Consider the following 23,952-nt stretch of genomic DNA (forward strand, 5'->3'; position numbering starts at 1 on the left):
GCAATGTCAGCTCACAAAGCACCTCCCTCTCCCTAGTCATAGGCAGCCAGGTAATGGTGGCACAAGGGTTTATTAAGCTGTATGCCTTAGTTTTTTGTTTTTTGGGTTTTTTGAAACATTTATTTATTTTTGAGACAGAGAGAGACAGAGCATGAACGGGGGAGTGTCAGAGAGAGAGACACAGAATCTAAACAGGCTCCAGGTTCTGAGCTGTCAGCACAGAGCCCGACGTGGGGCTCGAACTCACGGACCGCGAGATCATGACCTGAGCTAAAGTCAGCTACTTAACCCACTGAGCCACCCAGGTGCCCCTTAAGCTGTGCCTTAGTACAAGCGCTGGGGCTTGCCCATGGTGCTCTTGATGTATAAAGCCCAGATGTTCTGTCAATTCTTGGGCGATGACACCAATACCAGGAAATTCACAGCTAAGTGGATATTGTACACAGGCTCATCATCTGTCACCTTCACATAGTCAACAGTGGCAGTGGCCAGACACAGCACCAAATTCATCTGGAATTTGATCGTGGACTTCACTTCATTCACTTTGGCCACTGTGTACTTACTGCGGGTCAGGAAGGAAGGGAAGTTGTATTAGCCTTATCGGGGCCTGGGCCCAAGATTCGTGGCATCTGCCTGGTCAGAGATTCTGAAACCAAAAAGGCATCGTGCTTCCTAATTTTTTATTCTTGTTGAGTTTCTTCAGTGCCTCAATGTCCATGTGGGGAATATCCTCAGCCTTGGCCTCATCACAGTGATGCTGGTCCCCCAAAATACATACGGAGAACTTGGGGTGGGGAGTGGCCTTAAACCTGACAGTACCCAAGAAGCATTGGTCTTTCTGAGTGTCATAGTTCTTCAAGTTGATCTGTAGCTCCAGTCTCCAAAAACTGCCCGTGCTTGACTGGTTGCCCTGCAGGACTTCTCGCACTGCCTCACACAGGGTGTCATGGGAGACTGCTGCTCAAGGTGCCTCCTGCCACAATAACCAGAAAAGACACAATGGAGGTTTCATTCTGAGGCCTCTTCTGTTGGCTTGTTCAAACCACCTTCTAGCTGCATGCTCCCATGGCCTTTCCTTGGTATGTACACAGAGAGGGGAAAAGAGGGAGAAAGCACAGGTGTCTCTTCTTATAATGGCACTAATCCCGTTGGATCAGGGCCTACACCTATAACCCCACTTAACCCTATTTAGCTTCCTAAAAGCACCATCTCCAAATACAGCCACACTAGGCACTTTAACATATGAATTTGTGGGGGGACGCCAGGGGGCAAAAACATTCAGTTCATAATAGATCCCTAAATAGAACTGGTGTTCCCACGAACTTATAAGTAATATTTGAGAATGCCTCCAGGAAATTTAGAACTATGATTTGTTTATTAGCATAATATATACTGTTTGCTTTAATAATACAATGTTAAAGTTCTCGACAGAATATCAGGAAGGAGAAGGCAGACCATTCAGGTGGGGCCACCTGACAATGATCTCCCCAAGAAAAGGAATTAGCATGAAAGGGACTGGATTCCACTTCCTGCAGAACAAATGTCAGAAGAGGGATCAAGTGCTGAAAACATGAAGTTTGCGGGAAAATGGAGACGTGCAGCCAGTGAGCTGAGAGAAGCCTGTGCAATGCATGATGTTGTATTCCATAGCTCTTTTCTCATAGGGTCGCAAGTCTGTTTGGATTCTTATGAAACACAGTGAAAGGGCCAAACCAGCAACTGTTTCCACCCAGGAAAGTACCACCCTTGCAGGAGGTAAGAAGCAATGTGTAGCTGTGTTTTAGGTTGTTGTGATGACTGAAGAGCACCATTTACAGGCTTAATGTCCACAAAGCAAAGGATGGTTCCATAGATTGAAGAACAGTGTTAGCCAAATATCAATCAGTTTTGTCTAAATTTACCTAAGTCTCTGAGGGATACCTGAGACCCTGGGTCACGGTTATTTGTCTATTCATTCACTCACACATACATTTATTAAATTCCTACTAAATGGAGAAAAGCTGGGATAAACCCACATGAGTTATACATGGAACCTGCTTCCAGGGAATTTATAATCTAAACGCACAACTAAATACGATGTTTTCTGATACATTCTGTAGTAGTTGTATAAAGAGATCAATAAGACAGTGATTAATTCAAACGAGGTGAGAATAGAGAGGAGAGCATCAGGGAAAATATGTTCAAACTGAGATAGAAAGGATGATTCGAATACCAGCCAGTTGCCATTGTAGCAGTGAGGAAGAAGGCCATTCAGTTGGAAGGAACGACAAGTGCAAAGGCCTGGAGGCATGAAAGTATCTGATGTGTGTCACGTAGCATGGGATACAAACTATAATCTTGGTAGGTGAGACTGGAAAGGCAGGTTGTGACCGGATCGTGAAAATCCTTACAAGTCGTTCTAAGAAGCTTGGATCTCAATCCGTAGAAAATGGAGACCCATGAAAGAATTTGATCTAGAGAAATGACATAATTATTTATGAACTTAAAACCCAGCTCACAGAAGAGGAGAGAATAGAAGGAGGAAAACAACTTGAGAGCATTGTACTAGTGCGGAGGAGAAAAAATAAGGAGGGTGGGAAAGGAAAGAGTAGAGTCAAGGAGATAGAGATAGGCATTTCAGAGCTGGAGTCAACACCCTCCCTATACTGTAGAGAAGTTAATTAAAAACAGTCAGGGTGGTTCTTCCAGGTTTCTGTGACCCCAGTTGAAAGTGAAATGTACTGATACGACTATTTCCAATATTGGCATTTTATGGACTTGTAGAAGCCTAAATGGGGAAAGAAAAACAGAAGGCATTTTATCGTGACAAAAACTACATGGTCTCGTGTTAATTGTGGATAAAGCTGTATTTACTTAAGCAGCTAGGAGTTTATCCTTCTGCAGTTCCCTGAAGGACTGGTTGGTAAAATCAGCTGCTGTGTTTCTAAAATGCCAGTGGGCTTTAGAGGTAAATTCTCTCTCAAGGTAAAGAATTTCCAACACACAGTGATACCTCTGAAATTTGCTTCCCTACCAATTTGGTCTTCCACTAATTTGCTATTATGTTTTCCTATAATCAGGACATAGGCCATCTGTTCGATAATGCTTTAGCCTGAACAACATGGACGGGACGGATGGCAAGGGAAAAAGCCAGCAACATGATATTGCTACTGTTTTAATCTTTACAAAGCTTTTGATATGAGGGTCTCAATGTCCCCAGTAATCTTAACTCACAGAATGGACTGACAGTCTTTTCCCAACCAACCGAGCCACCCAGGTGCCCTGCTTTTCCTCCTTTCAATGCACCACTGTTCACTTGCAGATTTGGGAAAGGCCATTGGACAGGGTTCTAGCTTTGGCTCTGTGTCCACTAACTTCCAAGAATGGTGACCAGATTCTCAAAATCTACTCTGCTTACTGGAGATGCTGTCCTTTGTGGCCTACTAATTCGGCATGTCACATGGAGGCAAAGAATTTCCAAACTTGTTGGATATTGGCTTCTGGCAACCGACGCTGCTGGCAATCGGAAGGCTTAGCCTCTGTGTTTCTGTTTTGATTCCCTGTTGTTCCTGAAGTTTCAGGAAGGAAGTCAGCGGGAGTCAAACATATTTGGTTTTTATTACACCATCTCCATATAATCTTACTCTACAATTGTTTAAAAATAATGCTCACGTCATTAAAGAAGAAAATAAACACCAGTCAATTGAGGTTGTATAGTTAAATTTAGAGTCTGAACTGATAACACAGAAGAGGTTCAAACTCAATATTTTCCCATCAGGCAAAAGGCAAGGTAATTATATTAATGTTATATTGTGTAATTCTAGAATTTTGTACCTAGGATTTTGCTCCCTTTGGTCCAGGAATATTTCTTACCTATCTAAGTATCTCATGCATGCCATTAAATACCTAGCATCCCTAAATACTTACCTAGTCCAGGGTTACAAAACAGTAAGCTATCTTTACAATAACTAACATCTATTGAGAACTTAACTAGTGCTAGACATGGTGTTAAGTACTTTAAATGTATTAACTCATGTAATCTGTAGTTATGTATGTATGTATGTAATTACTCACGTAAGAGTGCTACTATCATTACTCTTCCTATTGTTCCGATAAGCTACAGATGCAAAGAAAGAAAATTTTCCAAGCTAACAAAGCTACTGGTAGGAGAACTGGGATTTGAACTCAAGGTCTTGCACAGTCTGTACTTTTAACCATCAAGGAATAATTTTTGTTGTTGTTGTTTAAAATACGTACACCCACAGAAGAAAGTCATGAAGAGTCATATTAGCATTTTTCAAGGAGGGGATTTTTCATGGTTTTAATTGTATTTAATTTTTTTTTATTTTGAAATAATTCTAAATGTACAGAAATGTTCTAAAAAGACTGCATAGGCTTTTCAGATACTCTTCATCGTGCTTCCCCTAATATTACTATCTTACATAATCAGAGTACGATTTTGGAAACCAGGAAATTAATATTGGTACATATTATTAGCTAAAGTACAGTCCTTATTCAAATTTCACCAGTTTTTCCACTGATGTCCTTTTTCCATTCCAGGACCCAAACCAGGCTGCCACATTGCATTTAATTATCGTGTTTCCTTAGTTTCCTCCAATCTGTGACAGCTCTCCAGTTTTATTTCCCCAAGCTCCCCAGTCTTAGCTTTCATAACTTCAATACGTTTGAAGACTACTGGTCAATGGTTGGCAGAATGTTTATCAATTTGGGTTTAGCTGATGTTTTCTCATGATTAAATTAAGGTTATGCATTTTTGGCAAGAACATCACAGAAGTGGTATCTTCTGTAGCATATTATAGTATACCTGATGTTGATATATCTTAATTCTGATGATATTAACATTAATAATTTTAGGTTGATGTTTGCTAAGTTTCTCCATATTTTCTTTTTGTGCTTAAGAAATATATTGTGTAAGACTTTTTGAGATTATGCACACGCCCTGTTTCTCCTACAACTTTTACCTACTAATTTAGCAACCATCGATAGAATTTGTCTGCAATTATTACTGTGGGGTTTGCCTAATAAAGTTTGTATTTCCTTCATTTCTTCTACACTGATTAATTGGAATTCTGTAAGGAAGAGTTACATCTCTTTTCCCACATTTATCTATCTGTCTGATTATTTATTTATATCAATATGAGCTCATGGATATTTATTTTATTTTATTCTATTGGTTATAATTCAATACTGTCATCTATTTTGTGCTAAATTCGGCCACCAGGAGCTCCTATAGTGTGGCTCCTATAGTGTGGCTCCTATGTCTTTTCAATGTAATCCATTCTTTTTCTTTCTTTTTTTTTTTTAACGTTTATTTATTTTTGAGACAGAGAGAAACAGAGTGTGAACAGGGGAGGGTCAGAGAGAGAGAGGGAGACACAGAATCTGAAACAGGCTCCAGGCTCTGAGCTGTCAGCACAGAGCCCAAGGCGGGGCTTGAACTCACATGGACGCCCAAACGACTGAGCCACCCAGGCGCCCCTAATCCATTCTTTTTCAATCACTTCCTTATTTTCTGGTACAAAAAGTTATTCTAGGATCTTCTTGTATTTACCCTAACAGTATGGGAATCAACTATTTCTCCAGAGACCTGGTTTCTTTTATTGGAGAATGGTATTTAGAAACCAAAATCTAGGCACTAAGTATGCTCGTTGCTTCTGGGCTCACCTTTCTTCCAGGCCCACTCAGTGGACAGATTAGAAAAGCTGTGTATGTACAGTTACCCATATACACACACATCTATATTTATCTCTGTATCTATCTATAAAAATATATTAAAAGCCATGGGATCATATTGATGCCTCCAATTTCAATTCAACATCACAGGGTTCATTTTGGCTTTTTCCTATTCCTTATTTGTAATATTTTTCTCCACCACAGGAAATGTGATTTTAATTATCTACAATATGTTTTACTTATTTATGCAATCCTACTATACCCAAAAAGCAGTTTCAGAATTGCTAACCCATATTGCTAGGAGAAAAAAAATTACTAGTGAGAAGACAGCAGGTGTATACAGTTTTTTTTTGTTGTTGTTTTTTGTTTTAGAAAGACTATTTTCCAAAATTTCTTAGGTGAGTTCTTTTCTTCCCCACCCCATTATTTTTTTTTAATTTTTAATTTTTTTAATGTTTGTTTATTTTTCAGAGAGACAGAGATAGAATGTGAGTGGGTTGGGGTAGAGAGAGAGGGAGACACAGAATCTGAAGCAGGCTCCAGGCTCCGAGCTGTCAGCACAGAGCCTGACGCAGGGCTCAAACTTATGAGCTGTGAGATCATGACCTGAGCCGAAGTCGGACACTCAGCCGACTGAGCCACCCAGGCACCCCTTCACCCCATTATTTTTAATTAATTATGTTTCCTCGCATTTAACAATAAACACATATTATTTTGTGTATTTTTTAAGATGACATTCTTTGGGGTATGAATATTGGCTAGCAGATAGCAACTGTGTGAGCAAAATAAATTATGAAGGTGAAAATAAATACAGGTTTCCTAAGTGATGTCACTGTCTTTACCACTTTGGTAACACGTGCCAATTTTTGTTGGGTTCGGCCACCACTTCCTGGGGTTTGTGGACCCTTGTCTCAAGATGCTCTGAAGCCCCAGCCACAGCCCCTCTTGCTGTTTCTCAGCTCTCCTGTCGCTTGTGTTATCCCTCTTTATCGGCACTTAAAATAGTCACATCATTCCATGTCTGGGAAAATGTTCAGGACATTTAAGAATCATTAAAGAAGAAATCAGAGAGTACAATCATTGATATACATATTTTTTAAAGAAATCAAGCCAACAACATCTTTTGCGTCTTCCATAAAAGTATACTCTGGGAAGATCTGGGGTCTATCGTGAATCATTAGGTTTTACATTATAAATTTACACTCTTGGAAACATACGGATACATATTTGATTACTCATAATGCAGATGTGACATTGTCCTAGCAAAATTAGGAAATTTCCAATAAACGGACCATTACCTTTGCATGGAGATGAATCACACTCAGGCACCCATTATGGCAATCAAACAGAACAGTTCTAGACTTGCAACTCAAAACCCTCACTTCCCAGGCAAAGCAATAATCTATTAAAATGTGAAAATAACAAGTCTTTTTCCAAAGTTACTGGTAATTAATAATGGCAATTAAATTTCACAAGGCCAGTGATTTTCAAATCAGGAAGTCATTAACATAGAGAGATATTATTTGTTTTAATCACTACTCACTTAGCTCCAAACCAAAAAGTCTGTCTTTCTTGCAACGAGCTCACTGTTTATCCTGACGCCTGGCTGCACCGAGGGCCAACACCTGCACATCCAGCATCCACCCGTGGATGTCCAGCATCTCTCCTCCTGGAACGTGAAGTTTGGTCTTCAGAAATTCCCTGGATCTAAAAGTGGGAATCTAAATTTCTAAAAAGAAATTCCCTGCCTGCACTTTGATTCATCCCAAGTTCATGTTCGTTTCATTTGCATTTCAATTCCATCCAGTGCATTCCTGGAAATCAGGTGAAAAGCAAATCACATTTTACTTTAGATGTCTGAGGCTTCATTTCTGACATAGAATCCAAATAAATCATACATATGCCCAACAATATGTCACAGAAGCAAAAATGTAACAAGAGTAAACCTTTTATCAAAATACACTTGTATGGGGCGCCTGGGTGGCGCAGTCGGTTAAGCGTCCGACTTCAGCCAGGTCACGATCTCGCGGTCCGTAAGTTCGAGCCCCGCGTCAGGCTCTGGGCTGATGGCTCAGAGCCTGGAGCCTGATTCCGATTCTGTGTCTCCCTCTCTCTCTGCCCCTCCCCCGTTCATGCTCTGTCTCTCTCTGTCCCAAAAATAAATAAAAACCGTTGAAAAAAAATTAAAAAAAAAAAAAAAAAAAAAAAAAAACACACTTGTCAAATAACATTCTGAGTCTTAAAAAATGATCTTAAGTGTATGTTATACAATGTTTACACATAGGGCCCAGTGTACTAAAAAATGCACATAGAAAATGAAAACTTCAAGCATACTGTTAAAGAGGAATAAAACTAAAACCAGTATATTGGTTTTAACACTGGCCATGTTTATAATTAATACACTTCTGGTTGATCTAGAATTTAGAAGATCTGGAATTGGAAGAAAGTGGATGAGGGACATTTGGATCTCTCACTTTATTTTAATATATCTGCTCAAAGAGTTCGGGGTTTTTCTCTCCCCTTCCCTCTCCCCCTCCCTTTTCCACTTTTCCTCTGGCACCTTACCCTCTCTATTAATGTGCCCAGAGCAAACAGAGGCAATCAGTCTCTTACACTGACTTCTTTCCTTGAGGAGAAGTGAGGATGAAATTTAGTGATACCCAATGCTAAATATTCAGGAGAAAATCTTTTCTTTTAAAACATTTATTTGACATTTGAAAAATGGTTTTTTTCCCCAGCTTTATTGAGCTACACCTGACATATAAAATTGTAAGGTTTTAAAAGTGTACATTGTGGTGATTTGCTATAAAGATACATTGAGACATTATTCATTCCATCTAGTTAATTAACACATTTATCAACTCACATACTCATTTTTTTGTTTTTGTTTTTTGATGAGTACACTTACCACACTTAAGTTTTAATCTCTCAACAAATTTCAATTATACAATACAGTGCTATCACCTATAGTCACCATGTTATACATTAAATCCTCAGTTCTTATTTATTTATAGCTCAAAGTTCGTATTCCTTCACCAACCTCTTACTTTATCCCCCATCCCCAAGCCCCTGACAATCACTTTTCTATTCTGTTTCTATGACTTTGAGTATTTTTGAGATTCCTCATATAAGTGATACCATGAAGTCTTTCTCTGTCTGGCTTATTTCACATAGCATATGCCTTCAAGGTCCATCCATGTTGTTGCAAATGGCAGGACTTCCTTCCTTCTCCTGGCTGAATAATATTTCGTTATATATATGTATATTGCACACACACACACACACACACACACACATTACATCTTCTTTATCCATTCATCCCCATAGACACTGTTCAGGGACACTCCAGGAGAAAATCTTTATAACTGATTTTGTGGGTTTTTAAACATTTTTTAAATGTTTATTTAGTTTTGAGAGACAGAGGCAGAGCATGAGCAAAGCAAGGGCAGAGAGAGAAGGGGACACAGAATCTGAAACAGGCTCCAGGCTCTGAGCTGTCAGCACAGAGCCAGATGCGGGGCTCGAACTTACCAACCGTGTGATCATGACCTGAGCTGAAGTCAAACACTTAACCGACTGAGCCACACAGGCACCCCTTGATTTTGTGTTTTGAATTTCCCACTTCACCATCCAAGAAAAAAAGGAAATAAAATGAAAACTATTTGTCAATTGAACACACTGCTCATTATATATTTTTTTAATTTTATATATTTTTCATACAAAACAATCTATATGAACCAAGTTGCTGTTCAAATATTTCATATTTCTTACACGATTATAAAAACATAATATTTCAACATAGAATATTTGAAAATTGCCAGATTCTTATTGAAATCTTGACCCAGTATTTTCATATTGATTTATTATTTTTTTAAGTTTATTTATTTTGCAAGAGAGAGAGAAAAACAGAGAGAGGGAGAGAAAGAGAGAGTAGGCAAGGGAGGGGCAGAGAGAAAGGGAGAGAGAGAGAGAATCCCAAGTAGGATTCATGCTGTCAGCACAGAGCCTGACACAGGGTTCAACCTCACAAACCATCAGATCATGGCCTGAGCAGAAACCAAGAGTCAGGTGCTTAACCGACTGAGCCATCCAGACGTCCCAACTCATTATTTTATATTGAGGAAACTAAAGCCTTAGAATATTGAAGAACTACTCCAAAGTCATATATTTCTGGAAATTAATAAATGATATTAAAATACTAAATACAAGGATTATAAAGAATATGAAGATATTGCATATTAAGGAAATAAACAAATTTCATGTTAATTATTTTTTCTTAAACAATATTTTAATTGAGATATAATTCGCATACCATATACTTTATAAATTTAAAGTGCACAGTTCAGGGGAGTCTGGGTGGCTGTCGGTTAAGTGTCTGACTTCGGCTCAGGCCATGATCTTGTGGTTGGTGCGTTGGAGCCTCGTGTTGGGCTCCGCGCTGATAGTTCAGAGCCTGGAACCTGCTTCAGATCCTGTGTCTCCCTCTCTCTCTCTGCCCCTCCCCTTCTCACACTTTATCTCTCCTCTCTCCTTCAAAAATAATAAATAAAAAAATTTTTAAATAAATCATATAGTGTACAATTCAGTGGGTTTTCATATATTTACAGGGTTATACAACCATCACCACTATTTGATTCCAGAATACTTCCATCACCCCCAACCAAAAAAAAAAAAAAAAATTGCTGTATCCATTAGCAATCACTCCCATTCTTCTCTGGCAGCGATTAATCTATTTTCTGTCTCCATGAATTTGCTTATTCTGGACATTTGACAAAAAAGGAATCATAATATGGCCTTTTGTATATGGTTTCTTTCACTTAGCATGATTTCAGGGTTCCTCCATGCTGTAGCATATACCAGCACATTTTTTTTTCATTTTTATGGCTGAATAATATTCTATTGCATGATTCTACCACTTTTTAAAATTCATTCATCAATTGAGGGACTGGTCATTCGGTTATACTTTTTGGTTCTTATGAATATTGCTGCTATGAACTTCACAAATAAGTTTTTGTATGGTTATATGCTCAGTTGTCTGGGGTATATACCTGGGAATTAAATTTGCTGGGTCACATGGAAATTCTATTATTAGCGTTTTGAGGATTGGCCAAACTCTTTTTCCCAAAGTGGCTGTAGCATTTTACATTCCCGTCGGTAATGTATGAGAGGCTCCCTACTTCTTTCAATCTTTGCCAACACTTGCTATTATTAGGCTTTTTAATCTAGTCATTCTAAAATGCGTGAAACAGTATCTCATTGTGGTTTTGATTTGTAGTTCTCTAATAACTAATGACGTTGATCATCCTTTCGTGTGCTTCTTGACCATCTGTATATCTTCTTTGGAAAATGTCTATTCAAACTCTTTGGCCATTTTTACAAATTATCTTGTTTGTATTTTAGTCATTGAGCTGAGGTCTTTTTTATATGTTCTGAATACTAGTCCCTTATAGATATATATGTTCATAAATATTTTGTTCCCATTCTGTGGGTTGTCTTCCACATTTGTATAGAGTCCTTTGAAATACAAAAGTTTTACCATTTGCTAAAGTCCCATTTATCTATTTTTATTCTGATTGTTTGTGCTTTTTGTGTCAAATCTGAGAAATCATTGCGTGGCTCAAAGTCACAAAGATTTATAGCTATGTTTTATTCTAAGACCTTTATTGTTTTTAGCTCCTTTACATTCAGGTCTTTGATCCATTTTCAGTTAATTTTTGAATATGTTGTGAAGTAGGAGTCCAACTTCATTCTTTTGCATGTTGTGGATACCCAGTTGTCCACATTTATTGAAAAGACTATTCTTTCCTTATTGCATTCTCTTGGTTCTTATTAATTATATGACACTGCTGTGTTGGGCCTCGTCACCATCACATACTGCTAAAGCAATTTCCTTGTCTGTGCCAGTGTTTCCCTTTCTTCTCTGGCCTCAGCATTTGGCTTCAACCACAGATAGAAGTCATTCTGACAATTGCTAAGGATGTTTTCATAGCCACTTTAAAGCATTCCATTATTCTTTCAATCATTGTTCTATCGCTCTTCCCTGCTTGGTCTTTTTGATCAAAAGTTGTCAGGAGGCTTCAATAAACTACAGAACTGTCTGAACGGAGATGAGATCACCTTCCTTTTGACTTTGTCAGTTTGGCACAAAGACAAATGTTCTAAATGAAATTAGTTGAAAAAAAAGTTAATAACTTACCAAGGGTATATACACATTGTCATCACAATAATGTACCAAAATGTTGAGAGCGACTTTTCAGAAAAAAAATTATTGTGTTTAATTTGTGGTTCTGTTCTCAGAGTAAATGCTTGGGCTCTAAAGACCATGGGTTCACTGTTTGAAGGAAGTGTATTTAGAGCAGGTGAGGACATCTGGATTTCGTTAGTGTGTGACACCAGCCCAAACTGAGGAGTGTTTAGAACAATGATAGTCCTGTCAGATTTAAAATAGGACACCTTAAGTAAGTCACTACAAATACATTGTTTAGCAAATTACTTGTTACCTAGCGAGCGTTTAATAATAATAATAGTTTGCTTGTGGGAATCCCAGCTCACTAGTTGCCACTGAACTGCCCAGTTAATAACTGTGTACATGTCTCTTACAGCTTGAAATTATCGACAGCTGATTAAACTAGCACTTTCTAAACAAACTCAGGAATTCTTTTTCATTTACTCTAGAAGTTTCATTAATTGATAAAAAAAAAAACAACGAGGTTAGCGATGAGATACTAATACATGCCCACAAGAATAGCTAACATTTAAAAAAACTTACAATACCAAACACTGATGAGAATGTAAAGCAACTAGAACTCTGAAACATTGCCGGAGGAAGTAGAAATTAGTATAATAATTGGGAATCCTGCCGTTACAAATTGGAGCTAATCATGTGCTTATTCCATGATTCAAGAATAATTAGTTCATGTGACCACCATAAAACATGTAGAAAAATATTAATAGCAGCTTTAGTCATAACAGCCCAAACTGGAGACTACCTATACCCAATAACAAGAAAATGGATAAATGAATTGTGTGTGCCCATAAAATAGAATACTACACAGCAGTAAAGACTAGATTACAACCATAGACACGCAGCACATACTCTCTCAGACACAACACGGGGCACCTTTGTGGCTCAGTCAGTTACGTGTCTGACTTCGGCTCACATCATGATCTCATAGTCCATGAGTTCAAGTCTTGCGTCAGGCTCTGGGCTGACAGCTCTCTCTCTGCCCCTTCCCCGTTCATTCTCTGTGTCTCTCAAAAATAAACAAACATTAAAAAAAATTATAAAAAAAAAAGAAACCAGACACAACAAAATATACTGCATATTGCTATTTATATTAAGTTCAAGAGCATGCAAATATAATCCAAGATGTTAGAACACAGAAATCAGAGTAGTGATTACTTTGGGGGAGGTATTGACTGAAAGGTGAGGAAAATTCTGTGGTATGGGAATATTCTGTGTCTTGAGCTGGGTATTACAGAGATGTACACAGAGGAAAAATAGACCAACCCACGCATTTACAATCAGTGCACTCACTTTATGTACTTTACTCACATATGATGGAACGTCAATACAAATTTTTTTTAAACAAGGTGGGAGAAGTGCCCCAGGCAAACAGAGAAATTTTCAAACCTTTTAAAACATGAAACACAAGTCTGCATCTCATCTACATGTAACACGGAAACAGAATGAAGAATCTAAAGCAAAGGAGCCAGAGAACGGTTACCTGTTCTCTGAAAAACGAGGTGATGAAGACACCAGACATCATCCCAACTCCCCTACTGCCCCTCTGAGTCCACGAATCCTATGATTTCAACTCCGAGAAATAAAATGATAAACAAAAATTATCTGGTACAGAAGCAACCGAGTTCTTATTAAAATCATGGGATGTTACAGAAAAAAAAATCCTAAAATTCTAAAGGTCATTTCTTTTGCTCTCCCACAAACTCCCTTCTCATCCAAATAATCCATCAATATTCAAGTTCAGCCACACTAAGCTAAGTCATATGTTAATTCAATTCCACTTGAATGGCTTTTACATAATCCCTAAGCAGGGACCTTGTCAAAATCTTTGCTCAGTACAATTCCTGGGACACTGCTGACATTCAGTTGAGTGTATAGTATAATTAATATCATAATAACAATAACACGCAAGGAAAATACATACCTCCTGCAGTTTGCAGAAATACCAGGCTGCAGCTAACACAGAATTTTAATTCAGAATCAACAAGGAAAAGAAAGATCGAAAGGCAGCCAGAGCAATTGGATTCAATAAATTCACAAAGTCAGCCTAAACTGCAGGAGAAACCGTACTTATTAGGCAAGCTATCCTATGGGGGACAACTAAATTAAGCAAGATAATTTCGTGTTTCTAATGCATTTGCTTGACTACAATGAAGGTTGAAGTCTTAGTAGCTACATGAAGCCAAACCTTCGTCTGAAGGTGAAAGGGATTGGATGTGTGTGTGTGTGTGTGTGTGTGTATACATCTATGTATGTATGTCTGTTCTGTCTGTGTATATTTGAAAATGTTCAGCAGTATTGACGGGTAGCATGAGACAGGAAGAAAGGGTAATAAAACTCTTCCGTGACTAAAAAAAGACTGTCTAATTAAAGAAATGAGTTACACCTTTAGCCCCTTAGTCCCACTACAGGGGGAACTGCTGGTATAATGAGGATTAATAAACATTCCCTAAAGGTGCAAAGTTGTGGATTTTTTCCTCTGGAGAGCAGCCAACCCTCCCTATTCTCCAACCCTCAAGTCTTCAGCACACATCTGACTTTGCCAGCAGAAAGAAAACTGCTCTGGCCTGCATTTCAAAGGAACACCTGTCAAAAAGCCCCAGGGCAGGGAAGATTTTCCCCAAATCCAGGTTTCCTCCAAAAGGCTCCTTTTACAATCCCTAACGGGTGATGTTCCAACTGTGTCCCTGGACAGCCACAGCAGCATCACCCTGAGAACTCAGAGATGCAAAACTCCCTCTTCCAGAACCCCGATTTACTGAATCAGAAACCCTGGGGCTGGGGCCAGGGAATCTGTGTTTTTGTTTTATTTAAAAAAAAATTTTAACATTTATTCATTTTTGAGACAGAGAGAGACAGAGCATGAACGGGGGAAGGTCAGAGAGAGAGGGAGACACAGAATCTGAAACAGGCTCCAGGAGAGAGAGGGAGACACAGAATCTGAAACAGGCTCCAGGACAGAGAGGGAGACACAGAATCTGAAGCAGGCTCCAGGCTCTGAGCTGTCAGCACAGAGCCTGACGCGGAGCTCAAACTCACAGACCGTGAGATCATGACCTGAGCCGAAGTCGGACGCCCAACCGACTGAGCCACCCGGGCACCCCATGGGAATGTGTGTTTTAAGGCCTCTAGATGAGCTTGAGGCATGCTCCCATTGAACTTGTTCACTTCAGTTCCACATCCTCTTCCACCTCTTCCAGTAATAACTTCCCAAGCAGTTATTACTGGCCTGGTCTCTTCTTCAGCAGCTGCAAGTCTCTTCTTGCTCTATTTATTTTTTAAAATTATTCTTCATGGTGGAGTCATCTTTCCCGCTTGCCACTTGACACAACATTACTCAAATAGCATATAGTCTCCCACTAGTGCTCACTAGAATGAATGCATGGAAAGAGTTCTTCCCGTCCCCAAATCTCGCCAATATCTATTATATTATATTAGGGCCACCACAAAGCACATGGATCTTCTGCAACCAAGCCCTCAGTATCATGTTTCAGAACATCCCACCACGGCGATATCTCACCCTCCAATGTACAATTCTCCTACCTAGTATGTGAGTTTGCATTTAAGACTCTGTAGAAGAGGGGCACCTGGGTGGCTCAGCTGGTTGAGTGTTTGACTTTGGCTCCTGTCACGATCTCAGAGTTCGTGAGTTTGAGCCCCACATCTGGCTTGCTGCTGTCAGCACAGAGACCACTTTGGATCTTCTGTCCCACCTTCTGCCCCTTCCCTGCTTATGCTCTCTCTCTCAAAACTAAATAAATCTTAAAAAAAAAAAAAAAAGCTGTGGCTATATTATTGCTTTATTTCTAGACAATAAAATGTGAAGGAAGTAACCAACGTGTGACATTTCTGGGTCAAGACTTTTATGAAACAGATGTGTGTCTTTTTCCCATCCACCTACTGGATGCAAACAGTGTAGGGCTAGAACCTGGAACAGCAGAATCATCCAGAAGCTTTTAAAAATGCTAATCCTAGACCTCATCCCTAGAGTTTCTATTTCAGTAGGACTAGGATGGGGCCTGAGAATTTGCATTTCTAATCAGGTCCCAGATGTGGGATCGAACTCACGAACTCTGAGATCATTGGAGAGTCATTGGTCTGAACTATTGTTCTAAAGAACGGCAGAGCCAAAAGAAGGAAGCTGCATCCCTGGGCGACTTTGTAGAGAACTGATAGCTGATCAAGAACATCGACCTCATTCCACACATGACCAAGAAATATACTTCCATTGGTTTTGAGTCAATGTGCACACGTCCTCTTTTTACCACAGTTTATCCTACCCTTAAATAATAAAATTGCCTAAAAAAGTAAATGTTGACATTTTTGAGATCTTATATAAAAATATATTTATTGGGGCACCTGGATGGCTCGGTCAGTCAAGTGTTGGACTCTTGATTTCAGCTCAGCTCATGATCTCACAGTTTGTGGGATGAAGCACTGTGCCGTGTTCCACACCACCAGTGTGGAGCCTGCTTAGGATTCTCTCTCTTCGTCTCCCTCTGTCCCTCCTTCACCTGTGCACTCTCTCTCAAAATAAGTTTTGAAAAATTAATATATATATATATATATTTTATCTTCATTAATATAGAACAGTAGACACTAAACAAACAAAACACAAAACAAAGCTCAAAACGAAATTTTATAAATCTTAAATTAGAAATAACTGATTTCTATTTTTTCTTTTTTGTTATAGATTTTTTCAGTGTTTATCTCTTCCAGGGTTTCAATAAGATTCTTATGAACTAATCTTCCTTAGTGCAATCAAACATTTTGCTCTGTGTGGTTTTCCATCATTCAATGTCTTTTGGTGAGACCACCGGGACAAACTTGTGTCTAATTTATCTTTACTTTCCTGGTGCCTAACACAGTGCCCTGCACATGATCAAGATTCAAAAAAAATGTTTGTGAGATGAACAAAATAATAATAATAAAGTATGGAAAATGGGGAAATGAATATTTTTAAAACTTGGTTTTGTTAACTACCAGATCTTAGCTTCCATTTAGTTTCACAGTTGCATTTGACAGGCACTGTTGAGATGTTAGGTAAACAATAGTGGACAGAGCCAAAGTCCTTACTTTCAGAGTTTACATTCCTATGAAAAAAGACATAAACAAACAAATATCTTTAAGAATGCATCACAATCAAATAGAAACAAAACCAAAATGAGACAAGTAACAGTGAATCATAGATTCATTAGGAACATTAAAATCAGCGCTATTCTCTAAGATGCTTGACATAGAGAAAAGTAGTGGCAAATTTTTTTTGGCATAAAAATGGACAAATTTCCATTGTCCTGGTAACACTTTGTATCAATAGCTTCACATCACCCATGGTTAGTTTGACAAAGCACGTAAGATGCAGTAGACCCACTGACTTGGCTTTGTCAGCCTTCAATACAAGTGCTCACCTCCTTGAACTCCCAGAGATGAAGTAAGAGGGTTGTAAGTCCAGTTAACATTGTCAGAGCTTTTGTTACATCTCAGAAGGCTACACTGTGAAAATATTGCCCCTACTCTGCAATCTGCTATACTTCCCTTTCCCTCCTCATCAGTTTCTTCTATAAATACCCAAACTGAAATGACCCTTGATGTAGAATGTCATATGGGCTACAAGCCCCAGCTTTGGGTCAAATAGACCTACTTCAAGTCACTTAATTAATTGCATGGCATTGGGTAAGTCTAAACTCTCCAACATTTCTTCACCCATTGAATGAAATCATGGAGGTGACTATTTCATAGGATTTGGGGGAAGAGTATGTGAGATATTTGCATGTTAACACTTATATTGTAAATAATCATTCAAGGTGTGAAATTCCAACAAAGATGAAGAGTACGTTCAGTAGGGATTAGAAAATAAGGCAGTCACACTGACAGAGTATCAGAATTTGAAAACATAGTGGTAAAACCATTCCGAAGGCTATTGTGATGAGTTACTAAAAATAAGTTTGTTGGAACACAGGAAGGTAGAAGTCAAGGAACTGTGAGTCAGGGTGTTAGGCATTGAACACAACAGGGATGATGATAGAGGGTGGGATCAAGTGCTAAAGTTATTAAAAATGTGGAAATGTGAAGTCAGTAGATGACTGTCAAAGAAGTGTTCTTCAGTTAGATTCCTTTATTATATGCTTTTATAACACCTAGTTTTTTTCCTTTGCGCCACTCACCTAAGCTACAATTCATTCGTTCATTTATCTGTTAATGTCCATCTGTAGGATAATAAGCTTCTTGAATGTTAAGAGTATAGCTTGTTCCCAAGTGATTATATTTGCTTGTAAAATACAAAGCTCAGCAGAAAGCTTAATTAATGTTGGATGGGTGGGTGGGTGGATGGATGGATGGATGGATGGACTACTTGGCAGATAAATAAGAGATAGTACTAAAAATAAATGGCATCAAGATCAAAAGGAGAGAGCTTTCAGAATAAGGTCAACAGGATGATTATCTGCAAAACAAAATATACCTAAGAATCTAGGATTTCTTAGTGATGGTTTCCTTATTTCCTACCTCCCTATTTAATCTCCTCCTTTTTTTCCAGATTAATAAACCACATATTTAGAAACTTATTTGATAATTAATAATTAGAATAAGTGCCAATCAAGCATACTACTAGAATCTCTCAGCACCATTTATCACTTTGGCAATACACATAACAATTTAAAATGTGCATGACTTTGAGGCAACAATTCCATTTCTAGAAATTTATCCTACAGATATACTCATTCAAGTATGTATGCCATATGTACAAATATTTTCTTTGCAACATTATTTAAGATACTAAAAAAAACATGGCACTAAATATTCCAAAATAGGAGATTTGTTAAACAAATAGTTTATACATTCATACAGTTGAATTTTATACACATCAAAAATATCATGACCTTGGGGCGCCTGGGTGGCTCAGTTGGTTGAGCGTCCGACTTCAGCTCAGGTCACGATCTCACGGTTCGTGAGTTCGAGCCCCGCGTCAGGCTCTGGGCTGATGGCTCAGAGCCTGGAGCCTGCTTCGGATTCTGTGTCTCCCTCTCTCTCTGCCCCTCCCCCATTGATGCTCTGTCTCTCTCTGTCTCAGAAATAAATAAACATTAAAAAAAATTTAAAAAAAAATCATGACCTTATCTCCATGATACACTGTTAAATAAAAGATATGTATAAAACATGAAATAATCTGCATAGAGTGATCCCATTTCTAAAATATATAAATGCGTGTTGAGGGGCACAAATATTTCTAGATAGCACTCAGCGGGGCTCTTCCTCTCTTTTTTTTTTCTCTCTCCTCCCCCTGCTCTTGTCATGTCTTATTAATGGGGAGTGGTCCTTGGTGAGACATAATGAAAAGATTCTTGTAGCATAACACAAAAACATTTGCCGGGAGAAATCATCACTTCTAGTCAGAAAAATATTGGTTTGACTCGTGGATATTTCACTCAGAAGACTATAAGGCACTCCAGGTTTCTTTAGCTCTTTAGAGCTCAGCACCAAGGGGCAGGCCCTATCCTCCTACTCCAGGTGATCTAGGTACTTGAGCATACGTGTTTTCAATGAGAGTAACAGGGATGACCGGGGGCTTGTGGAGGAGGAGAAGGAGTAAACCAGAGGGAGGAGAATAGGATCCCTATGATTACATCCCAACTGGATCTGTATGAACTGACAAGTGGCATGAACACAAAGTAAAGACTGCTTTGCTCCACTCTTGGTGTTGTAGACTCTGGGTCTGGAGTTCTTTCTTGTCCAGCAAGAAAGTAGGATGCAGGATTAAAAATGCGGGAGAGAGTAATGTCCGGGAGGAGACAAGAGCCCAGAGTAAGGGTCCTTGCTCCATTTTTATTAGGATCAGAAGGCTTACAAGTGTGATAGGTGTGCACAGGGAGACAATGAAACCATGAACATTCACTCATGGGTATGGGGAAAAGGGGGTTTTGGAAATATGTGGTGTTAGGTGTTTGGGTCAATACAAAACAAGATTCTGATGCTGTATGGAAGGTTGTTTACAGTAAACATGAGGCCCCCACATCTGTTTACCTAAATTGGACTAGGGGACAAGAAAGACAGAACATGTTACCTCAGGGTGAACCAGGCAACTTTCTTTTGCTAATTAGCTCAGCTCTGGACAACTTTGCCCCTTGAGGTCAGTCTAGAGGCCTCTTTACCTCTTTACCTAATTTGGTCCTTCCTTCCTGTGAAAGCAGCTTTCTGCTATTATACTGACTTGGGGGGCATTTCCACACTGAATACCTAATCTTGTTTACCTCATCTTAGATGTTTTCACCCTGAGCCTTCCTACTCCTATACCTTTGTCCTATACTGGGAGCCTTTGTGCCCTTTACCTAGTCTTACTTACCTAGTCTTATTTACCCAAACTTGGGTGTATGCATCCTATGGCTTTCCTATTGTTTATGCCTTTGTTAACCCATCAGTGCAAGCTCAGGGAATTCCTAAGCTTATTCCCCACACCTTGGGACTCCAGAGGTAACTGTGTGGATACTGGTCTACACTTCAGATGCTCCTGGTGTAACAAAGTGGTAAAATATGTATGTTTACATATATAATTGCATATGTAAAAAAAACATTTTAAGATACAAGCCAAGCTGTTAGCAGTGATTGTTCTTGTGAAATAGATGGTTTCCTTTTGGTGGGGGAGAGGGAAGGTCCAATGCGATGAAGATCATAAGGGAACTTCATAAACCTTGACATTGTCTGCATGGTTTATGGCAATTATGTCCCATAATTTAAAAAGGAAGAGGGATTTTTTTTTTCTTAAAAGAGCTTAACCAAACTGCAGCTTGCTTGTATATTAACAACGCCCAAGCAGGAGAAAGAGGTCCTAATGTCAGTTTGACTTTCCTAAGGATGGCCCCTCTGTCATTAGAGTTGCCCTCAAATTTGGAATAAAATAGTTCTGAAATCTTACCAGAAAAGTAATTGTTCCACCGCCTTGGAAAAGACCATTTAGCTGTGCAAACAAATGAAATAGGCATACCATAAGTTTTCACGATCGCTTTCACAAAAAAAAAAAAAAAAGAGATCTCACACAGCACACTTCCCACTTCCAACACTATCGATTAACTCTATTCATCCACACAGTACATGAATTTGTACTATTATGATCTAATTTAAATAATGTGAGTACTTTCAAAATAAATTCTGTGATTCTCTATGGTATTCAAAGGCTCCAGCTTATAGTCTTATAGAACAAATTACTCCTTTTACATAAGTGGACTCCCAAGGCTGTAGGCATTAAAGTCACAAAAGATCACCACTTAATAATTACAAAACTCTATATTCCTATTTCTACACTAGATTGCAAGTGCTCAGAAGGCCAGATGGAGTCTTTATTATTATTATTATTATTATCATTATTATTTAATTTTCTAAGTTTGTTCATTGATAAAGTGTAATGTTTCAATTCTTCTGTTCATCTAGCTCCTGTTTTTTGGGAAGCTTAATTTATTACGACACCTGCTATAATGTGGAAAAAGGAGAAGAGATGGAAAAAAACCTCAACCTATAGATTTGGTTCTTACAAATAGCTTTATAGGAAGGTTGGCTGGAGATTCTGTGTTTAATTAATGGCTCATGTGATTCCTTCCCCTAGACCATGGAGCCAAGACTTGGTTAATCAAGACTTGGCTCTTGTCAGGAATTTTCTAGGCCCCTTAAGGCTTCTTGCATGGTTTCACCTAGAATTGCCCCCTGCCATTGATCCAACAAAAAAGTAAGTGCCTAACAACAAAATCATGAAAAATGGGTATAATTTTCTGTTATAAATATTAAAATAGATCTTATCAAATATTAAGTTTTTAAAAAGAATTTTTAAAGTTTTGAATTAATATATTTTTTGTTTATTTCAACGTATACTCGTGTTCCATTTTTTTTTTTTCCTGTAAAACAGCTTCCCCATACTTCAGCCAGAGAGCATGACTCTAAAATGAAGAACTCGTGACTGGGTGTGGGAAGGAAAAGACTAAAATTAGAGAGATCAACAAGCTCTAATATTAGGGATTTGTTTGAAAATGCCACTTCTAATGAGAACTAACAAAGAAATTCTCTGAAAATGAATCGATTTATTTAGCATGTTGGAGTTCTGTCCTATCCTAACAGGAGAAATAGCCAGCCTTTTTGGATTATTTTTGAAGTTGAAGAGTCAGGTTCCGAAGAAAAAGGAAGTATTCGTCCACAATCACGTAGAGAAGAAAACTTAATATTTGACCTGAAGGCAAAAGAGACTGACCAGGACAGAGATAGGACAAAAATAGAGAAACCTAGAGAGATACACTTGCTCAATCGGTCGGGCTTCTAAGACGCTCCCCAGTTTCCAGCTAAATAGTTAACACACAAACAGAATTAGATGTTACATACCGCATTTAGATAGGGTACTGTGTCACCATGGTAACTGGTTTTGCTTAAACATAGCTCTGCATGTACGTAGTCCAAATTAGCTACAGAAGACACACACACACACACACACACACACACACACACACACAGTATTCCTGGAGCTTATATAACATTCGCCTATCAGTTATATTTTTCTGAAATGGGGTATTTGGGTTCATGTCTGTAAATGGTCTTTCTTTAAAACTTTCCTTTCTAGATAGCGTGCCTCTGATCACTCAGTTGTTGCGATATCAGAAGCAATGTTTCAGATAAAACTTCAGGTGATAATCAACATGTGAAAAGAATAATCTGTGCTGGTTTTGTCAGTAAATTCTTAGTGCGTAGAATACAAATTGTAAAACCTACCACTTTAGCTTCTTACCTTTCAAATGCTATTTTATTTGGCTCATCCTTATGGAGTATTTCGGGTCATTTTTCTTGAAAGATTATCCCCAAATAGCATTCCCACCCCCACTGACTCCTCCTTATGATAAAATTGCTAAGAAAACAACTTAAAGCAAATTGAAAGAACTTTTTAAAAGAAAGGAAGTTGCCACAACATGGTATCCAAACCAAGAAATATCCCCAGCATTCTTCTAATAATTTTGCCTAGATTTATCTAAAGGAAAGGAAAAATAATTTATTGGTTCAACTCCTTTACATGGCACTGTTAAAAGCATGTGATTCTTTTTACTTGTCAAGACTCTATTTCTCTTCTTTTTCCCTCCTCTTATTTTCTGAGAAGAGAATTAAATATGATACACTTTGGAGGAAATTACATCATTGACTGTTTTACAATTTTCAAGACCACTTCGATTTTTGTACTAAAACGGCATAATGTCTGTAGTGTGAGTGCTTATTTGTCTGAAAAGAGGGAAAACTAATCATATATCCACCTACTGAACACCAGTGTACTTCTCTTTCTGCTTGTGGCTGTAGGATGTATTCACAGTTTGTCGAGTGTCCCTTTCATTCAAAGGAAAATAGCTACCATTTAATTGAGCCCCAAGTATGTACCAGGCACTTGGTGGGAAATCTAGCAATGCCATGCCATTGAATTCTCACCAAACCTTGCAGTGTGGGTGTCATTATCCTACTGCAGAAAAGGGAACTAATGCTCAGAGGGGGTCAGTTATTTTCCCTATTTTACACAGCTTATAATTTGGCAAAGCTGATATACAAATGCAGATTCCAGAACACATTTGCTCAGGAGATACTTAGCCCATTTATAACGATGCCACTACTAAGAAGCAGCAGATAAGGGCTCTTCTGTGTTGGATTAAGTTGGATTGGCTGCATTCTTTCACTAGAACTCTCTTCCCTCTGTTGGAGCATCATCACTGCGATCCCCCGGAGGACCACTGGGAGGCAGTAGAAGTCTGAACCCAACATCCCGCCTCCAAGTCCTCACCCTTGCCTTGCTTTCAGCTGGAGTCTCTATCTCTCCAAGGAAGTGAATATATATCACTTTCTACCTTCCCAAGACCTTCGAGACTCAAATGCGCTGAAATACTTCTTGAAATTGTTTAAGGACGTGAAATATCCTGACCTTAGTATGCAATGAGAAGAAGTAAGAGAGCCATTCAGCAGAAGTTTCAGAGAGCAAATCAGAAATAGCAGTGCCTAAGGAAATGGAGGCGGTGGGGCAGGCCCATGCCATC

General features: G+C 38.7%; 1 pseudogene; it reads right to left on the reverse strand.

The window, feature by feature from the left end:
* Nucleotides 1–324: 324 nt before the first annotated feature.
* Nucleotides 325–23,683, reverse strand: LOC132693034 (large ribosomal subunit protein uL1 pseudogene; annotated as a pseudogene).
* Nucleotides 23,684–23,952: the final 269 nt, after the last annotated feature.

The sequence above is a fragment of the Panthera onca genome, chromosome B1 (assembly GCF_046562875.1).
Source record: "Panthera onca isolate mPanOnc1 chromosome B1, mPanOnc1 haplotype 2, whole genome shotgun sequence".
NCBI lineage: Eukaryota > Metazoa > Chordata > Mammalia > Carnivora > Felidae > Panthera > Panthera onca.